Source organism: Capra hircus, chromosome 10 (genome assembly GCF_001704415.2).
Source record: "Capra hircus breed San Clemente chromosome 10, ASM170441v1, whole genome shotgun sequence".
Classification (NCBI taxonomy): Eukaryota; Metazoa; Chordata; class Mammalia; order Artiodactyla; family Bovidae; genus Capra; species Capra hircus.
This window is the reverse complement of record NC_030817.1, coordinates 62656390-62674943: the sequence shown is the minus strand read 5'-3', so window position 1 is coordinate 62674943 and position 18554 is coordinate 62656390. Positions and strand designations below refer to the sequence as shown.

Genomic DNA, 18554 nt, shown 5'->3' with positions numbered 1-18554 from the left:
CAAGAAGCAAGCTCTTTAAATTGAGATGTCCCTGTGTGTTAGTTGCTCAGTCATGTCCAACTCTTTGTGATACCATAGACGACAGCCTCTGTCCATGAATTATCTAGGCAAGAATATTGGAGTGGGTTGCCATTCCCTTCTCCAGTGGATCTTCCCAAACCAGGCATTGAACCTGAGTCTCCCAAATTGTAGGCAGATTCTTTGCCATCTGAGCCAACACGGATGTCCCTGGGGAATAATTTAATAATTTGAGTTGTTTCCAAGGAGCAGAGTGGTACTGTTTCTGAATATCTCTCTTAAAATTGTACCTCTCTTAAAATTGTAGTTCATTTCTATTGTGGTCACTAAAAATTTCTTCATCAATTTTTCTGCTCTCAAATCTTTGGCAAATTGACATCTTTATAGACATTATCAGATAGTTGAAATGAGGTGGACGAACCTAGAGCCTATTATACGGAGTGAAGTAAGTCAGAAAGAGAAAAATAAATATCGTACATTAATGCATATATATGGAATCTAAAAAATAGTACTGATGAACATAATGGCAGGGTGGGGATAGAGATGCAGAGGTAGAGAACAGACTCATGGACACAGCAGGGAAAAGAGAGCAGGGGATGAGTTGAGAAAGAGTTGGCATATATACACTACCATGTGTAAAACAGCAAGCCAGTGGGAAGCTGCTTTATAACTCGGGGAGCCCAGCTTGGAGCTCTATGATGACTTAGAGGGGTAAAATGGGGTGGGTAGAAGGGAGACTCAAGAGGGACAGGATATTAGTACACATATAGTTTTGACTGATTCCAGTTGTTGCATGGCAGAAACCAACACAACTTTTTTTTGCCCCTGTTTTTTTTTAATATAAATTTATTCATTTTAATTGGAGGCTAATCACTTTACAGTATTGTAGTCGTTTTGCCATACATTAACATGAATCTGCCACGGGTATACATGTGTTCCCCATCCTAAACCCCCATCCACATCCCTCCCCATCCCATCCCTCTGGGTCATCCCAGTGCACCAGCCCCAAGCACCCTGTATTACGCATCGAAATTAGACTGGTGATTCACTTCACATATGATAATATACATGTTTCAATGTCATTCTCCCAAATCATCCCACCCTCACCCTGTCCCACAGAGTCCAAAAGTCTGTTCTATACATCTGTGTCTTTTGCTGTCTCGCATACAGGGTTATCGTTATCATCTTTCTAAATTCCATATATATGCGTTAATATACTGTATTGGTGTTTTTCTTTCTGGCTTACTTCACTCTGTATAATCGGCTCCAGTTTCATCCACCTCATTAGAACTGATTCAAATGTATTCTTTTTAATGGCTAGGTAATACTCCATTGTGTATATGTACCACTGCTTTCTTATCCATTCATCTGCTGATGGACATCTAGCTTGCTTCCATGTCCTGGCTATTATAAACAGTGCTGTGATGAACATTGGGGTACACGTGTCTCTTTCAATTCTGGTTTCCTTGGTGTGTATGCCCAGAAGTGGGATTGCTGAGTCATATGGCAGTTCTATTTCCAGTTATTTAAGGAATTGCCACGCTGTTCTCCATAGTGGTTGTACCACTTTGCATTCCCACCAACAGTGTAGGAGGATTCCCTTTTCTCCACACCTTCTCCAGTATTTATTGCTTGTAGATTTTTGGATAGCAGCCATTCTGACTGGCGTGAAATGGTACCTCATTGTGGTTTTGATTTGCATTTCTCTGATAATAAGTGATGTTGAACATCTTTTCATGTGTTAGCCATCAGTATGTCTTCTTTGGAGAAATGTCTGTTTAGTTCTTTGGCCCATTTTTTGATTGGGTCGTTTATTTTTCTGGAATTGAGCTGCAGCAGTTGCTTGTATATTTTTGAGATTAATTCTTTGTCAGTTGCTCATTTGCTATTATGTTCTCCCATTCTGAAGGCTGTCTTTTCACCTTGCTTATAGTTTCCTTTGTGGCCAACACAACATTTTAAAGCAACTATTCTCCAATTTAAAAAAATAAATTAATTAAAAAAATGTTGAACAGAAACCAATGAAAATAGTTATTACTAATATTCACAATTCTTTCCTCCAAAAAATTTAGATAAGCTACAGTTTTCAACATTTTTAAAGCATGTTTTTGAACACAATAAAATTTTCTTCTCAGATATTGCTGAAGGAGAATATCTTTAAAAACAAGTTTGGAGGGATCAGAGAAAGATGGCAGAGGAATAGGACGGGAAGACCACTTTCTCCCTCACAAATTCCTCAAAAGAACATTTCAACGCCGAGCAAACTCCACAAAACAACTTCTGTAGGCTGGCAGAGGACATCAGGCAACCAGAAAAGCAAACCATTGTCTTCAAAAACAGGTAGGAAAAAATATAAAAGACGAGAAAGGAGACAAAGGAGGTGGGGAGGGAGCTCCGTCCCAGGAAGGGAAGCCCGTCCCGGGAAGGGAATTTTAAGAAGAGAGGTTTCCAAACACCAGGAAACACTCTCCCTGCCGAGTCTGTGGCGAGCCTTGGAAACACAGAGGGCAACATAACAGGAAGGAAAAATAAATAAATAATTAAAACCAAGAGATTACAAGCCCAACAGTAACTCCCCCAGCGGAAAAGCAGCACAGACGCCTGCATCCGCCATTGGGAAGTGGGGGCAGGGCAGGGACGCGCGGGAGGCGCGGGCTGCGGAGCTTTGTAAGAATTGGGCAGGAACGCCCCACGCGCAACCAGAACGATCTAACTTGGGCTAGCAAACCAGACTGTGGGATAGCTACCACGCGAAAAGCTCGAACATAAGACACCGCCAGGACCGCGCACAGAGCAAAAGACGGAACGGAAAAAGCCGGCTGCAGACCATTCCCCGCTGGGGACAGGCAGCCAGAGCCGTAAGGACTGGAAAGGGGCAATTGCAGACCCGGAGAGACTTTACTTACCTAACTGCAAGCAGGCTTCTTTGCTAAGACTTCTGGGGGTGCTGGACAGTCACAGTCTGCCTCACGGGGGGGCGCCAGCGGGCCACCCAGAAAGCTGAGCAGCAGCGGCAGAAAAGGTGACAGGCCGCGGCGATCTCGCTCGCCAAACTCCTGAGCTACTCGGACCTGGGAAGGGCACAAAACGCAGTCCCAACCGAATCTGTGCCTCTGAGGGCTGCTTGAGCGCCGAACCTGAGCAGCTTGGACCGGGGAAGTGCACGCAGCCCAGGGCCGGCCCCAGACGGTTCCCGGCTGAGCATCGTAGAGCCGGAGCAGAAAAAAAAAGAGGAAGAAGTAGGGAATCTACCTGAGAAGGAATTCCGAATATTGATAGTGAAAATGATCCAAAATCTTGAAATCAAAATGGAATCACAGATAAATAGCCTAGAGACAAGGATTGAGAAGATGCAAGAAAGGTTTAACAAGGACCTAGAAGAAATAAAAAAGAGTCAAAATATAATGAATAACGCAATAAATGAGATCAGAAACACTCTGGAGGCAACAAAGAGTAGAATAACGGAGGCAGAAGATAGGATTAGTGAAATAGAAGATAGAATGGTAGAAATAAATGAATCAGAGAGGAAACAAGAAAAACGAATTAAAAGAAATGAGGACAATCTCAGAGACCTCCAGGACAATATGAAACGCTCCAACATTCGAATTACAGGAGTCCCAGAAGAAGAAGACAGAAAGAAAGATCATGAGAAAATCCTTGAGGAGATAATAGTTGAAAACTTCCCTAAAATGGGGAAGGAAATAATCACCCAAGTCCAAGAAACACAGAGAGTTCCAAATAGGATAAACCCAAGGCGAAACACCCCAAGACACATATTAATCAAATTAACAAAGATCAAACACAAAAAACAAATATTAAAAGCAGCAAGGGAAAAACAACAAATAACACACAAGGGGATTCCCATAAGGATAACAGCTGATCTTTCAACAGAAACTCTTCAGGCCAGGAGGGAATGGCAAGACATACTTAAAGTGATGAAAGACAATAACCTACAGCCCAGATTACTGTACCCAGCAAGGATCTCATTCAAATACGAAGGAGAAATCAAAAGCTTTACAGACAAGCAAAAGCTGAGAGAATTCAGCACCACCAAACCAGCTCTCCATCAAATTCTAAAGGATATTCTCTAGATAGGAAACACGAAAAGAGTGTATAAACCCAAACCCAAAACAATAAAGTAAATGGTAACGGGATCATACTTATCAATAATTACCTTAAACGTAAATGGGTTGAATGCCCCAACCAAAAGACAAAGACTGGCCGAATGGATACAAAAACAAGACCCCTCTATATACTGCTTACAAGAGACCCACCTCAAAACAAGGGACACACACAGACTGAAAGTGAAGGGCTGGAAAAAGATATACCTCGCAAATAAAGACCAAAAGAAAGCAGGAGTGGCAATACTCATATCCGATAAAATAGACTTTAAAACAAAGGCTGTGAAAAGAGACACAGAAGGCCACTACATAATGATCAAAGGATCAATCCAAGAAGAAGATATAACAATTATAAATATATATGCACCCAATATAGGAGCACCGCAATATGTAAGACAAATGCTAACAAGTATGAAAGGGGAAATCAACAATAACACAATAATAGTGGGAGACTTTAATACCCCACTCACACCTATGGACAGATCAACTAAACAGAAAATTAACAAAGAAATGTAAACTTTAAATGATACATTAGATCAGTTAGACCTAATTGATATCTATAGGACATTTCACCCCAAAACAATGAATTTCACCTTTTTTTCAAGTGCTCATGGAACCTTCTCCAGGATAGATCACATCCTGTGCCATAAATCTAAACTTGACAAATTCAAAAAAATCGAAATCATTCCAAGCATCTTTTCTGACCATAATGCATTAAGATTAGATCTCAATTACAGGAGAAAAACTATTAAAAATTCCAACATATGGAGGTTGAACAACACACTTCTGAATAACCAACAAATCACAGAAGAAATAAAAAAAGAAATCAAAATACACATAGAAACGAATGAAAATGAAAACACAACAACCCAAAACCTGTGGGACACTATAAAAGCAGTGCTAAGAGGAAAGTTCATAACAATACAGGCATACCTCAAGAAACAAGAAAAAAGTCAAATAAATAACCTAACTCTACAACTAAAGCAACTAGAAAAGGAAGAATTGGAGAACCCCAGAGTTAGTAGAAGGAAAGAAATCTTAAAAATTAGGGCAGAAATAAATGCAACAGAAACAAAAGAGACCATAGCAAAAATCAACAAAGCCAAAAGCTGGTTCTTTGAAAGGATAAATAAAATGGACAAACCATTAGCCAGACTCATCAAGAAGCAAAGAGAGAAAAATCAAATCAACAAAATTAGAAATGAAAATGGAGAGATCACAACAGACAACACAGAAATACAAAGGATCATAAGAGATTACTATCAGCAGTTGTATGCCAATAAAATGGACAACGTGGAAGAAATGGACAAATTCTTAGAAAAGTACAATTTTCCAAAACTGAACCAGGAAGAAATAGAAAATCTTAACAGACCCATCACAAGCACGGAAATTGAAACTGTAATCAGAAATCTTCCAGCAAACAAAAGCCCAGGTCCAGATGGCTTCACAGCTGAATTCTACCAAAAATTTCGAGAAGAGCTAACACCTGTCCTCCTCAAATTCTTCCAGAAAATTGCAGAGGAAGGTAAACTTCCAAACTCATTCTATGAGGCCACCATCACCCTAATACCAAAACTGGACAAAGATGTCACAAAAAAAGAAAACTACAGGCTAATATCACTGATGAACATAGATGCAAAAATCCTCAACAAAATTCTAGCAATCAGAATCCAACAACACATTAAAAAGATCATACACCATGACCAAGTGGGCTTTATCCCAGGGATGCAAGGATTCTTCAATATCCGCAAATCAATCAATGTAATTCACCACATTAACAAATTGAAAAATAAAAATAATATGATTATCTCAATAGATGCAGAGAAGGCCTTTGACAAAATTCAACATCCATTTATGATAAAAACTCTCCAGAAAGCAGGAATAGAAGGAACATACCTCAACATAATAAAAGCTATATATGACAAACCCACAGCAAACATTATCCTCAATGGTGAAAAACTGAAAGCATTTCCCCTAAAGTCAGGAACAAGACAAGGGTGTCCACTTTCACCACTACTATTCAAGATAGTTCTGGAAGTTTTGGCCACAGCAATCAGAGCAGAAAAAGAAATAAAAGGAATCCAAATTGGAAAAGAAGAAGTAAAACTCTCACTGTTTGCAAATGACATGATCCTCTACATGGAAAACCCTAAAGACTCCACCAGAAAATTACTAGAGCTAATCAATGAATATAGTAAAGTTGCAGGATATAAAATCAACACACAGAAATCCCTTGCATTCCTATACACGAATAATGAGAAAGTAGAAAAAGAAATTAAGGAAACAATTCCATTCAACATTGCAACGAAAAGAATAAAATACTTAGGAATATATCTACCTAAAGAAACTAAAGACCTATATATAGAAAACTATAAAACACTGATGAAAGAAATCAAAGAGGACACTAATAGATGGAGAAATATACCATGTTCATCGATCGGAAGAGTCAATATAGTGAAAAGGAGTATACTACCCAAAGCAATTTACAAATTCAATACAATCCCTATTAAGCTACCAGCCATATTTTTCACAGAACTAGAACAAATAATTTCAAGATTTGTATGGAAATACAAAAAACCTCGAATAGCCAAAGCAATCTTGAGAAAGAAGAATGGAACTGGAGGAATCAACTTGCCTGACTTCAGGCTCTACTACAAAGCCACAGTCATCAAGACAGTATGGTACTGGCACAAAGACAGACATATAGATCAATGGAACAAAATAGAAAGCCCAGAGATAAATCCACACACATATGGACACCTTATCTTTGACAAAGGAGGCAAGAATATACAATGGATTAAAGACAATCTCTTTAACAAGTGGTGCTGGGAAAACTGGTCAACCACATGTAAAAGAATGAAACTAGATCACTTTCTAACACCACACACAAAAATAAACTCAAAATGGATTAAAGATCTAAATGTAAGATCAGAAACTATAAAACTCCTAGAGGAGAACATAGGCAAAACACTCTCAGACATAAATCACAGCAGGATCCTCTATGATCCACCTCCAAGAATTCTGGAAATAAAAGCAAAAATAAATAAATGGGATCTAATTAAAATTAAAAGCTTCTGCACAACAAAGGAAAATATAAGCAAGGTGAAAAGACAGCCTTCTGAGTGGGAGAAAATAATAGCAAATGAAGCAACTGACAAACAACTCATTTCAAAAATATACAAGCAACTTATGCAGCTCAATTCCAGAAAAATAAATGACCCAATCAAAAAATGGGCCAAAGAACTAAATAGACATTTCTCCAAAGAAGACATACGGATGGCTAACAGACACATGAAAAGATGCTCAACATCACTCATTATTAGAGAAATGCAAATCAAAACCACAATGAGGTACCACTTCACACCAGTCAGGATGGCTGCGATCCAAAAATCTGCAAGCAATAAATGCTAGAGAGGGTGTGGAGAAAAGGGAACCCTCTTACACTGTTGGTGGGAATGCAAACTAGTACAGCCACTATGGAGAACAGTGTGGAGATTCCTTAAAAAATTGCAAATAGAACTACCTTATTACCCAGCAATCCCACTGCTGGGCATACACACTGAGGAAACCAGAATTGAAAGAGACACATGTACCCCAATGTTCATCCCAGCACTGTTGATAATAGCCAGGACATAGAAACAACCTAGATGTCCATCAGCAGATGAATGGATAAGAAAGCAGTGGTACATATACACAATGGAGTATTACTCTGCTGTTAAAAAGAATTCATTTGAATCAGTTCTGATGAGATGGATGAAACTGGAGCCGATTATACAGAGTGAAGTAAGCCTGAAAGAAAAACACCAATACAGTATACTAACACATATATATGGAATTTAGAAAGATGGCAATGACAACCCTGTATGCAAGACAGGAAAAAAGACACAGCTGTGTATAACGGACTTTTGGACTCAGAGGGAGAGGGAGAGGGTGGGATGATTTGGGAGAATGGCATTCTAACATGTATACTATCATGTAAGAATTGAATCGCCAGCCTATGTCTGACGCAGTATGCAGCATACTTGGGGCTGGTGCATGGGGATGACCCACAGAGATGTTATGGGAGGGAAGTGGGAGGGGGGTTCATGTTTGGGAACGCATGTAAGAATTAAAGATTTTAAAATTAAAAAAATAAAAAGAAAAAAAAAAGAAAAGCAATATTTCTGGCAAAAATAAATAAATAAATAAATAAATGTTAAAAATAAAAATAAAAACAAGTTTGGTGGCTCAGCCTTACCAATAACATAGGGCTTAACTAAACTAAATTTTCTAAATTCTAAGTTTTGCTGGCTATGGAAGCACCAAAGAATTTTTAAAAATTTCTTAGTGATTAGTGCTTTCCTTGATTTACCCCTAGTCAACATCATTCAGATTAGTTAGTTAGTTCAGTCGCTCAGTCGTGTCCAACTCTTTGTGACCCCATGAATCGCAGCACGCCAGGCCTCCTTGTCCATCACCAACTCCTGGGATTAGCTTTAAAAATACTTTAGACTTTCCCTCTAAATGTTTTTAATTGTTTTCTTTTTAAGTTGCTACAAGAGTTTGATCCCTAACTTACCCCTTTGTTCAGTGGCATGCTAATAAATATTTAACAGCCAGCTCACCAAACAAAATTAAACAAAAGTCTTGATTTGTAACATTTACCAATTTCTGTGAAGCAAATACTTCTTATGGGGCTGATTTCAAATTACCAATATAATGACATTGAGAATAGAGTTAAGAAGAAATGCATAATACAGCATTATGTAACATTTCCAACATTTAAATACAGCAGATATAAATAACTTCAAGATCATCAATAATAAGATGCAGTAAAATAATGAGAATGTGATTAATTTTGATGATTTATTACCTTTAGTTTTAATGTAATTTATTCAATGGTAAGATCATATCATTTAATTATTAATAGTCTCCATGTTTAACGATTTTTTTCACAAGCAATTAAGAGCTGGCTCCAGCACACCACTGCCTGCATTATAACAATTGATTAATATTTAAATATATATGTGTATAAATATTTTCATGATAGCAAAATCCGTATTTCAAACACCTATTTAAATACATTCCACAGTTTTGGCATTTTTCTTTTCTTTTCTTTTTTTTAATTGGTTGTTAACTTTTCTACTCATGGTAGCTGGAGTATTCTACTATCTTTGCTTTTTAAGTTCATGGAGGAAAGACTAAATGTCGTGGCATAAACTTGACATTGCTGTGGAAGCCAATATTTCAACTTGTTTTATAAATTAACCTCCTTTAAACTGGCTGATTTATGATATGACAATTTTTCTTTGTAAATGGCTGGGCAAATCTTTGAAAACTAGAGAGATAACAAGTCTTCTGTGAGGACCAGTGACATTAGCATAATTTTTTTCACCTCAGAGGCCTTCATGTTAATACTGACCAAACTGCTGCTGCTGCTGCTAAGTCACTTCAGTCGTGTCTGACTCTGTGCGACCCCATAGACGGCAGCCCACCAGGCTCCCTTGTCCCTGGTATTCTCCAGGCAAGAACACTGGAGTGGGTTGCCATTTCCTTCTCCAATGCATGAAAGTGAAAAGTGAAAGTGAAGTTGCTCAGTCGTGTCCAACTCTTAGCGACACCATGGACTGCAGCCTACCAGGCTCCTTCGTCCATGGGATTTTCCAGGCAAGAGTACTGGAGTGGGGTGCCATTGCCTTCTCTGACTGACCAAACTAGTGAGCAAACTAGTGAGACCAAATTCTTAATAACACAGAAGTTCTACATTTCCTAATCAAGCATTTTAAAAAGAAAATCACATATTGCAATACTTTCTACACAAGTGATACAAACATCATAATCTCCACTCTCCAAAAATCTTCACTAATATTATTAAAATGAATGCTATTAATAGCTAACACTACTGCTAGGATGACATAGTGAATTAGTTATCATAAGTTTAATAAACACAGTGGAGTAAACAAAGGTCTTGGGAGTTAGCCAGAATTAGATTCGGGTTAAGCTGTTACCTTTATTACCTCATTTTACCTTTGGAGAAGGCAATGGCACCCCACTCCGGTACTCTTGCCTGGAAAAGCCCATGGATGGAGGAGCCTGGTAGGCTGCAGTCCATGGGTTCGCTAAGAGTCGGACACAACTGAGCGAGTTCACTTTCACTTTACCTTGCAATCACAAGTAGGAGGTACTCCTGCTAACCCCAATTTATAGGTCAAGAAACAGATAAGGTTTAAATAAACCAAGTAAACAGTCCAAATAATAGTAGGGATAAAACTGGAACCTGAATGTAATTCTGGCTAACTCCCAAGACCTTTGTTTACTCCACTGTGTTTATTAAACTTATGATAACTAATTCACTGGGTCATCCTCCTAGTGTTCAAACTAGAAGCCCTACACTTTTTAAATGCTGTGTAATCCTTCACCCTCGCACTTACTCAATGACTAAATCCTACTGGTTATACTTCTAAAATGAGTCCAACATTTGCTATCTCCACTGTCGCTACCCTGGTAGAGGTCACCATCATCTCTGGCCTGGGTAACTATAATAATCTTCTACTTAGTTTCCTTTCATTTTGCCACTGTACTCCGCATCACCATGCTCTATCATTTCTCAGTGTATAGGCAGAATAGTCTCTAAAGCTAAAGTCTGATTCTATCAATATCTTAATTAAAATACTTCAGTGGTGGATCACATTAAGCCCAGAGTCTTAGATGGACCTCCCCAGACTCTGCAGTTTGTTCCCTGTTATCTCATTAGGCTCTGGCATTGCAGCTTCCTCTTTTTTATAGTGACTGGCTTCTGGTTCTCTGAAAGTGCCAAGCTCTCACCAACTGGCTTTTGACAGGTGCTTTCTTCTGTCTGAAGTGTTAATCTTCTGTTCCTACACTTCTCCAATGCTCCTGGTTTGCTCTGGTTAATTATTTAATTCTCAACTTAAAAGTCACTTTCTCTGGAAAACTTTCTAGACTCTTGCAGCCTAGGTAAGATGTCCTGCCTTCTTGCTATCCACAAATTCTCCATTTAAAACATTTACTACACTGTATTATAATTGCCCTGTTAATTCTGTGAAGTCAGAAACTATGTCTATCTTATTTATCTCTATATGTCCACCTCTGAATATGGAGGCTTAAATAGTAAAGGCAATCAATAAGCATTTGTTGAATGAATTGATGAGTTTGTTCTGCAGATTATAAGGGGATAATACTACAAAGTACTTGGTCACACAGTCCTTTTCAAGAACTTAAATATACAAGTATAATCATGAATGGAAAGAAAATGATTCCTCCACTTTCAGTCCTGAAGGTGATCCTTTTTGATTAATGCATGTATTTTAATAATTATACCAACACAAATATATTTTAAGTGTGAAAACAAACCTTAAAATTAAGATTGCAGGGGGAAGTTAATTCTTTGAAAAATAAATTAAATGATTTACATTCTTCTGGTTGAATATTTTCACTTCACTCCGTCATGTCTGATGTTAATTACAGAAACAATTTGATTCACTCATTTGAATTTGTTCATTGCGGGGAGCCAGCATGAGGAGTCCCACCGGTGGCAAAGGTCATGAGGTTAAGGGGCCCGACAGGCAAAGGCGAGTCGAGCCTTAAGGGAGCCTCACTGAATCTGCTTGTGCATCTGCCCCCAAAGCCAGAGTTTGCCTGCCTTGCTGCATTATGCCTTTCACCTATACTTCTGACATTATGGGGGGCTATCCCCCACCACCTCTCTCTGTAAAGGAGTTAACTTAGGACTCCTGTTAATAAATCTCCTGGGCGTGTTTCAGTCCCAAAACTCTTCTGATGGCTTTCTAGCCTGCCTGACAAGATTATCCAGCCACATGTGATTGTTTACAGCCTCCCAACCGTGAGAGGCACGAGATGCTTTAAACTTTCTAAAAACAGATTCTTTTGAGAAGTTAGAAAATTATTAGTATAGTATTAGCGAGTTAGTTAGAAATTATGTTGGTGAGGGGTTTCATTGCTGAGTTAATGATTGCCGCCAGGCCTCCATATCCTTAGGCACCTCGGAGTATGTTAATCGATGTAACTGGAATGTAGAAAAAGAAATATAGCAGTTTTGATGTTAGCAATACTAGACTTTTTGAGTTAATGAATTTTCTCTTTGTTATAGATCACTGTACTCCTCTTTCTTTGTTATAAATCATTGTGTCCTTGCTATGTAAAAATGTAACTTTATCACTATCTTAAGGCTCTCCTGGTCGCTCAGATGGTAAAGCATCTGCCTGCAATGCAGGAGACCCGGGTTCGATTCCTGGGTCGGGAAGATCCCCTGGAGAAGGAAATGGCAATCCACTGCAGCACTCTTGCCTGGAAAATCCCATGGATGGAGGAGCCTGATAGGCTACAGTTCATGGGGTCGCAAAGAGTCGGACACAACTGAGTGACTTCACTTTCACTTTAAGACTAAATAAATCTAAAGGGGAAACAAGTTTTCTGATCGATTAACCTTTATCAGTAGAAAGAAAGGTGGGTCCATAAAATGTTAATTGGTTTCCAGACCAGAAGATATTGTGAACAAATGTAAGACCCTTGTAAGAACAAAGATATGCTGAGAACACATTTATCTCTATGTATAACTAAAAGTATAAAAGTGGACTTGGAAAATAAATGAACCAGTTCCTGGAAAGACTGGTTTCCCCCATGTGGTCTTTTCTCATTCTCTTCTTTTCTGGCTGAATTCCCATCTGGTGTGTGGAGGCTCGCCATGTCCACTTACTTGCCCTGGCTTCTAAGACCCACGCGAGAGGGAGCCCAAGGCGGGGCACCCTCCACTACTCAAGCGGGCGCCGGTGGCCTATGTAAGTGGTGCAAACTCCTTGTCTCGGAGTTTTATTGGTTCTCCACGTAAACCAAGTTATTCAGCCTCTTTCCTCCATTTATTTTCCTACTACACTATTTCTTTCTAATCTCCCTCCATATCTTTAATTAAGCAATTAATTCCTCAGATGCCGATGCTGTCTCTGCTTCAAATTCCCTGGATCCACCGGGGCTGGACCCCGGCAGTTCATTTCAAAATTTAATTGGGGTTTCTACCATTGGTTGTTTTATGTGTGTATTGTGCTTGTTGATTCCAAATTTCTCAGGTTAAATTTGGTAAACAGAAATTTTGTCAGAATAATTTTATTTTCCATTATTTTCTATAGATAATGTTTTTAAGTTATGCATATCTGACCAATATCAGTGTTTTATAGATTATACACAAAACATGCAGTGGTTTATCTTCCCCCAGTTATGTTTTCTTTTAAAAAATTTTATGTTTTTTACAGGTTTTTTTTTTCTTTTCTTATAATTGATTTTTAATATCATAGCATTATGGTTGGGAAATATGCTTGATATGATTTCAAATTTCCTAAGTTTACCAAGGCTAGATTTGTGGCCTAGCATGTGATCAAACCAGAGGATGCTCCATGTGACCTTGAGAAGAATGTGTATTCTGCTGCTTTTAGATGGAATGCTTTATAAATATCAATTAAGTCCATCTGGTCTACTATCCCATTTAAGATCTGTGGTTTCTTAATGATCTTCTGTCCAGATGATCTGTCCATCAATGAAAGTGGGGTGCTAAAGTCCCCCATATTGTGTAACTGTTGATTTCTCTTTTTATGGCTCTTAGTATTTGCCTTATAAGTTGAGGTGCTCCTAATTTGGGTGCATATATATTTACCATTGTTATATCTTCTTCTCGGATTGATCCCTTGATCATTATGTAGTGTTCTTCTATGTCTCTTGTAACAGTCTTTATTTTAAAGCCTATTTTGACTGATATGAGTATTGTTACTCTAGCTTTCTTTTGATTTCCATTTGCATGGAACAGCTTTTTTCATCCCCTCACTTTCAGTATGTCCTTAGATCTAAAGTGGGTGTCTTGTAGACAGCATATATATGGGTCTTATTTTTGTGTCCATTAAGCCTGTCTATGTCATTTGGTTGGAGTATTTAACTTGTTTATGTTTAAATTCATCATTGATACATATATGCACTTATTGCCACTTTGTTAATTGTTTTGGATTTATTTTTGTAAGTCATTTTTCATCCATTCCTCTTTCATGCTCTTCTCTTGTGATTGATGACTAACTTTAGCATTGTGCTGGATTCTTTGTTCTTTTTTCCTATAGGTTATCTCTTGTAGATTTTCAGTTTGAGGTTATCATGGGGTCATCATAATGTTTATGAATAGTACTCTCTATATACATGATATTTTTTCACTTAAAAATACTCTAATAAAATATACATTTATTATTGAAAAATGGGGAGTGTATCAATAGATATAAAATCCACCTATATCCATCACACAGAGATTAATTATAGATAGCAGTTTTGTATAAATGAATAAACAAATTTTTAAAAAGTATTGAAACACTATATGCTGTATTGACTTTGAATTCTTCTTTTTCTTAATATAAATTTATTTATTTAATTGGAGGCTAATTATATTACAATATTGTATTGGTTTTGCCATATCTCGACATGAATCTGCCATGGGTGTAGTCATGTTCCCCATCCTGAACCCTCCTCCCACCTCCCTCCCCATAGCATCCCTCTGGGTCATCCCAGTGCACCAGTCCCAAGCATCCTGTATCATGCATCGGACCTGGACTGGGGATCCATTTCACATATGATAATATACATGTTTCAGTGCCATTCTCCCCAATCATCCCACCCTCGCCCTCTCCCACAGAGTCCAAAATACTGTTATATACATCTGTGTCTCTTTTGCTGTTTTGCATACAGGGTTATCGCTACCATCTTCTAAAATTCCATATATATCCATTAGTATACTGTATTGGCACCCCACTCCAGGACTCTTGCCTGGAGGATCCCATGGACAGAGGAGCCTGGTAGGCTTCGGTCCATGGGGTCGCAAAGAGTCAGACACAACTGAGTGACTTCCCTTTCACTTTTCACTTTCATGCATTGGAGAAGGAAATGGCAACCCACTCCAGTGTTCTTGCCTGGAGAATCCCAGGGACGGGGGAGCCTGGTGGGCTGCTGTCTATGGGGTCACACAGAGTCAGACACGACTGAAGTGACTTAGCAGCAGCAGCAGCATACTGTATTGGTGTTTTTCTTTCTGGCTTACTTCACTCTGTATAATAGGCTCCAGTTTCATCCACCTCAATAGACCTGATTCAAATGTATTCTTTTTAATGGCTGAGTAATACTCCATTGTGTATATGTACCACAGCTTTCTTATTCATTCATCTGCTGATGGACATCTAGGTTGCTTCCATGTCCTGGCTATTGTAAACAGTGCTGTGATGGACATTGGGGTACATGTGTCTCTTTCAATTCTGGTTTCTTAAGTGTGTATGCCCAAAAGTTGAATTGCTGGGTTATATGGCAGTTCTCTAAGTCTGAGTGAACTCTGGGAGTTGGTGATGGACAGGGAGGCTTGGCGTGCTGTGATTCATGGGGTCGCAAAGAGTTGGACATGACTGAGCGACTGAACTGAACTGAACTGATGGCAGTTCTATTTCCAGTTTTTAAGGAATCTCCACACTGTTCTCCATAGTGGCTGTACTAGTTTGCATTCCCACTGACAGTGGTTCCCTTCCAACATTTATTACCTGTAGACTTTTGGATAGCAGCCATTCTGACTGGCATGAAATGGTACCTCATTGTGGTTTTTATTTGCATTTCTCTGATCATGAGTGATGTTGAGCATCTTTTCATGTGTTTGTTAGCCATCTGTATGTCTTCTTTGGAGAAATGTCTGATTAGCCCTTTGGCCCCTTTTTTAATTGGGCCATTTATTTTTTTCTGGAATTGAGCTGCAGGAGTTGCTTGTATGTTTTTGAGGTTAATTCTTTGTCAGTAGCTTCATTTGCTATTATTTTCTCCCATTCTGAAGGCTGTCTTTTCACCTTGCTTATAGTTTCTTTTGTTGTGCAAAAGCTTTTAATTTTAATTAGGTTCCCATTTGTTTATTTTTGCTTTTATTTCCAATATTCTTGGAGGTGGGTCATAGAGGTTTCTGCTGTGATTTATGTTGGAGAGTGTTTTGCCTATGTTCTCCTCTAGGAGTTTTATAGTTTCTGATCTTACATTTAGATCTTTAATCCATTTTGAGTTTATTTTTGTGTATGGTGTTACAAAGTGTTCTAGTTTCATTCTTTTACAAGTGGTTGACCAGTTTTCCCAGCACCACTTGTTAAAGAGATTGTCTTTAATCCATTGTATATTCTTGCCTCCTTTGTCAAAGATAAGGTACCCATAGGTGCGTGGATTTATCTCCGGATTTCTATTTTGTTCCACTGATCTTTATTTCTGTCTTTGTGCCAGTACCATACTGTCTTGATGACTGTGGCTTTGTAGTAGAGCCTGAAGTCAGGCAAGTTGATTCCTCCAGTTCCATTTTCTTTCTCAAGATGGCTTTGGCTATTCGAGGCTTTTTGTATTTCCATACAAACTGTGAAATTATTTGTTCTAGCTCTGTGAAAAACACCATTGGTAGCTTGATAGGGATTGCATTTAATCTATAGATTGCTTTGAGTAGTATACTCATTTCCACTATACTGATTCTTCTGACCCATGAACATGGTATATTTCTCCATCTATTAGTGTCCTCTTTGATTTCTTTCACCAGTGTTTTATAGTTTTCTATATATAGGTCTTTTGTTACTTTAGGTAGATATGTTCCTAAGTATTTTATTCTTTTCGTTGCAATGGTGGATGGAATTGTTTCCTAATTTCTCTTACTTTTTTCTCATTGTTAGTGTATAGGAATGCAAGGGATATCTGTGTGTTGATTTTATATCCTGAAACTTTACTATATTCATTGATTAGCTCTAGTAATTTTCTGGTGGAGTCTTTAGGGTTTTCCATGTAGAGGATCATGTCATCTGCAAAGAGTGAGAGTTTTACTTCTTCTTTTCCAATTTGGATTCCTTTTATTTCTTTTTCTGCTCTGATTGCTGTGGCCAAAACTTCCAAAACTATATTGAATAGTAGTGGTGAAAGTGGGCACCCTTGTCTTGTTCCTGACTTTAGGGGAAATGCTTTCAATTTTTCACCATTGAGGATAATGTTTGCTGTGGGTTTGTCATATATAGCTTTTATTATGTTGAGATATGTTCCTTCTATTTCTGCTTTCTGGAGGTTTTTTTTTTTATCATAAATGGATGTTGAATTTTGTCAAAGTCTTTCTCTGCATCTATTGAGATAATCATATAGCTTTTATTTTTTATTTCTTATTTTTATTTTTTATTTTTCAAATTTTTTATTTTATTTTTTATTTTTCAATTTGTTAATGTGGTGTATTACATTGATTGATTTGCAGATACTGAAGAATCCTTGCATCCCTGGGATAAAGCCCACTTGTTCATGGTGTATGATCTTTTTAATGTGTTGCTGGATTCTGATTGTTAGAATTTTGTTAAAGATTTTTGCCCCTATGTTCATCAGTGATATTGGCCTGTAGTTTTCTTTTTGGGGGGCATCTTTGTCAGGTTTTGGTATTAGGGTGATGGTGGCCTCATAGAATGAGTTTGGAAGTTTACCTTCCTCTGCAATTTTCTGGAAGATTTCAAGTAGGATATGTGTTAGCTCTTCTTTGAATTTTTGGTAGAATTCAGCTGTGAAGCCGTCTGGACCTGGGCTTTTGTTTGCTAGAAGATTTCTGATTACAGTTTCAATTTTCATGCTTGTGATGGGTCTGTTAAGATTTTCTATTTCTTCCTGGTTCAGTTTTGGAAAGTTGTACTTTTCTAAGAATTTATCTATTTCTTCCAAGTTGTCCATTTTATTGGCATATAATTGCTGATAGTAGTCTCTTATGAGCCTTTGTATTTCTGTGTTGTCTGTTGTGATCTCCCCATTTTCATTTCTAATTTTATTAATTTGATTTTTCTCCCTTTATTTCTTGATGAGTCTGGCTAATGGTTTGTCAATTTTATTTATCCTCTCAAAGAACAAGCTTTTGGCTTTGTTGATTTTTGCTATGGTCTCTTTTGTTTCTTTTGCAGTTATTTCTGCCCTGACTTTAAAGATTTCTTTCCTTCTACTAACCCTGGGGTTCTTCGTTTCTTCTTTTTCTAGTTGCTTTAGGTGTAGAGTTAGGTTATTTATTTGACTTTTTTCTTGTTTCTTGAGGTATGCCTGTATTGCTATGAACCTTCCCCTTAGCACTGCTTTTACAGTGTCCCACAGGTTTGGGGTTGTTGTGTTTAGATTTTCATTCATTTCTATGCATATTTTTATTTCTTTTTTGATTTCTTCTGTGATTTGTTGGTTATTCAGAAGCATGTTGTTCAGCCTCCATGTGTTGGAATTTTTCATAGCTTTTTTCCTGTAATTGAGATCTAATCTTAATGCACTGTGGTCAGAAAAAAGGCTTGGAATGATTTCAACTTTTGTGAATTTACCAAGGCTAGATTTATGGTCCAGAATGTGATCTATCCTGGAGAAGGTTCTGTG

The 18554-nt window shown here is 38.0% G+C and overlaps 1 protein-coding gene across 1 annotated transcript in view; it reads right to left on the bottom strand.

Annotated features, from left to right (window-relative positions):
- The window catches only part of MDGA2 (MAM domain containing glycosylphosphatidylinositol anchor 2), a 928200-nt gene that overhangs the window by 481968 nt on the left and 427678 nt on the right, over positions 1–18554 (bottom strand). The window lies entirely within an intron of this gene.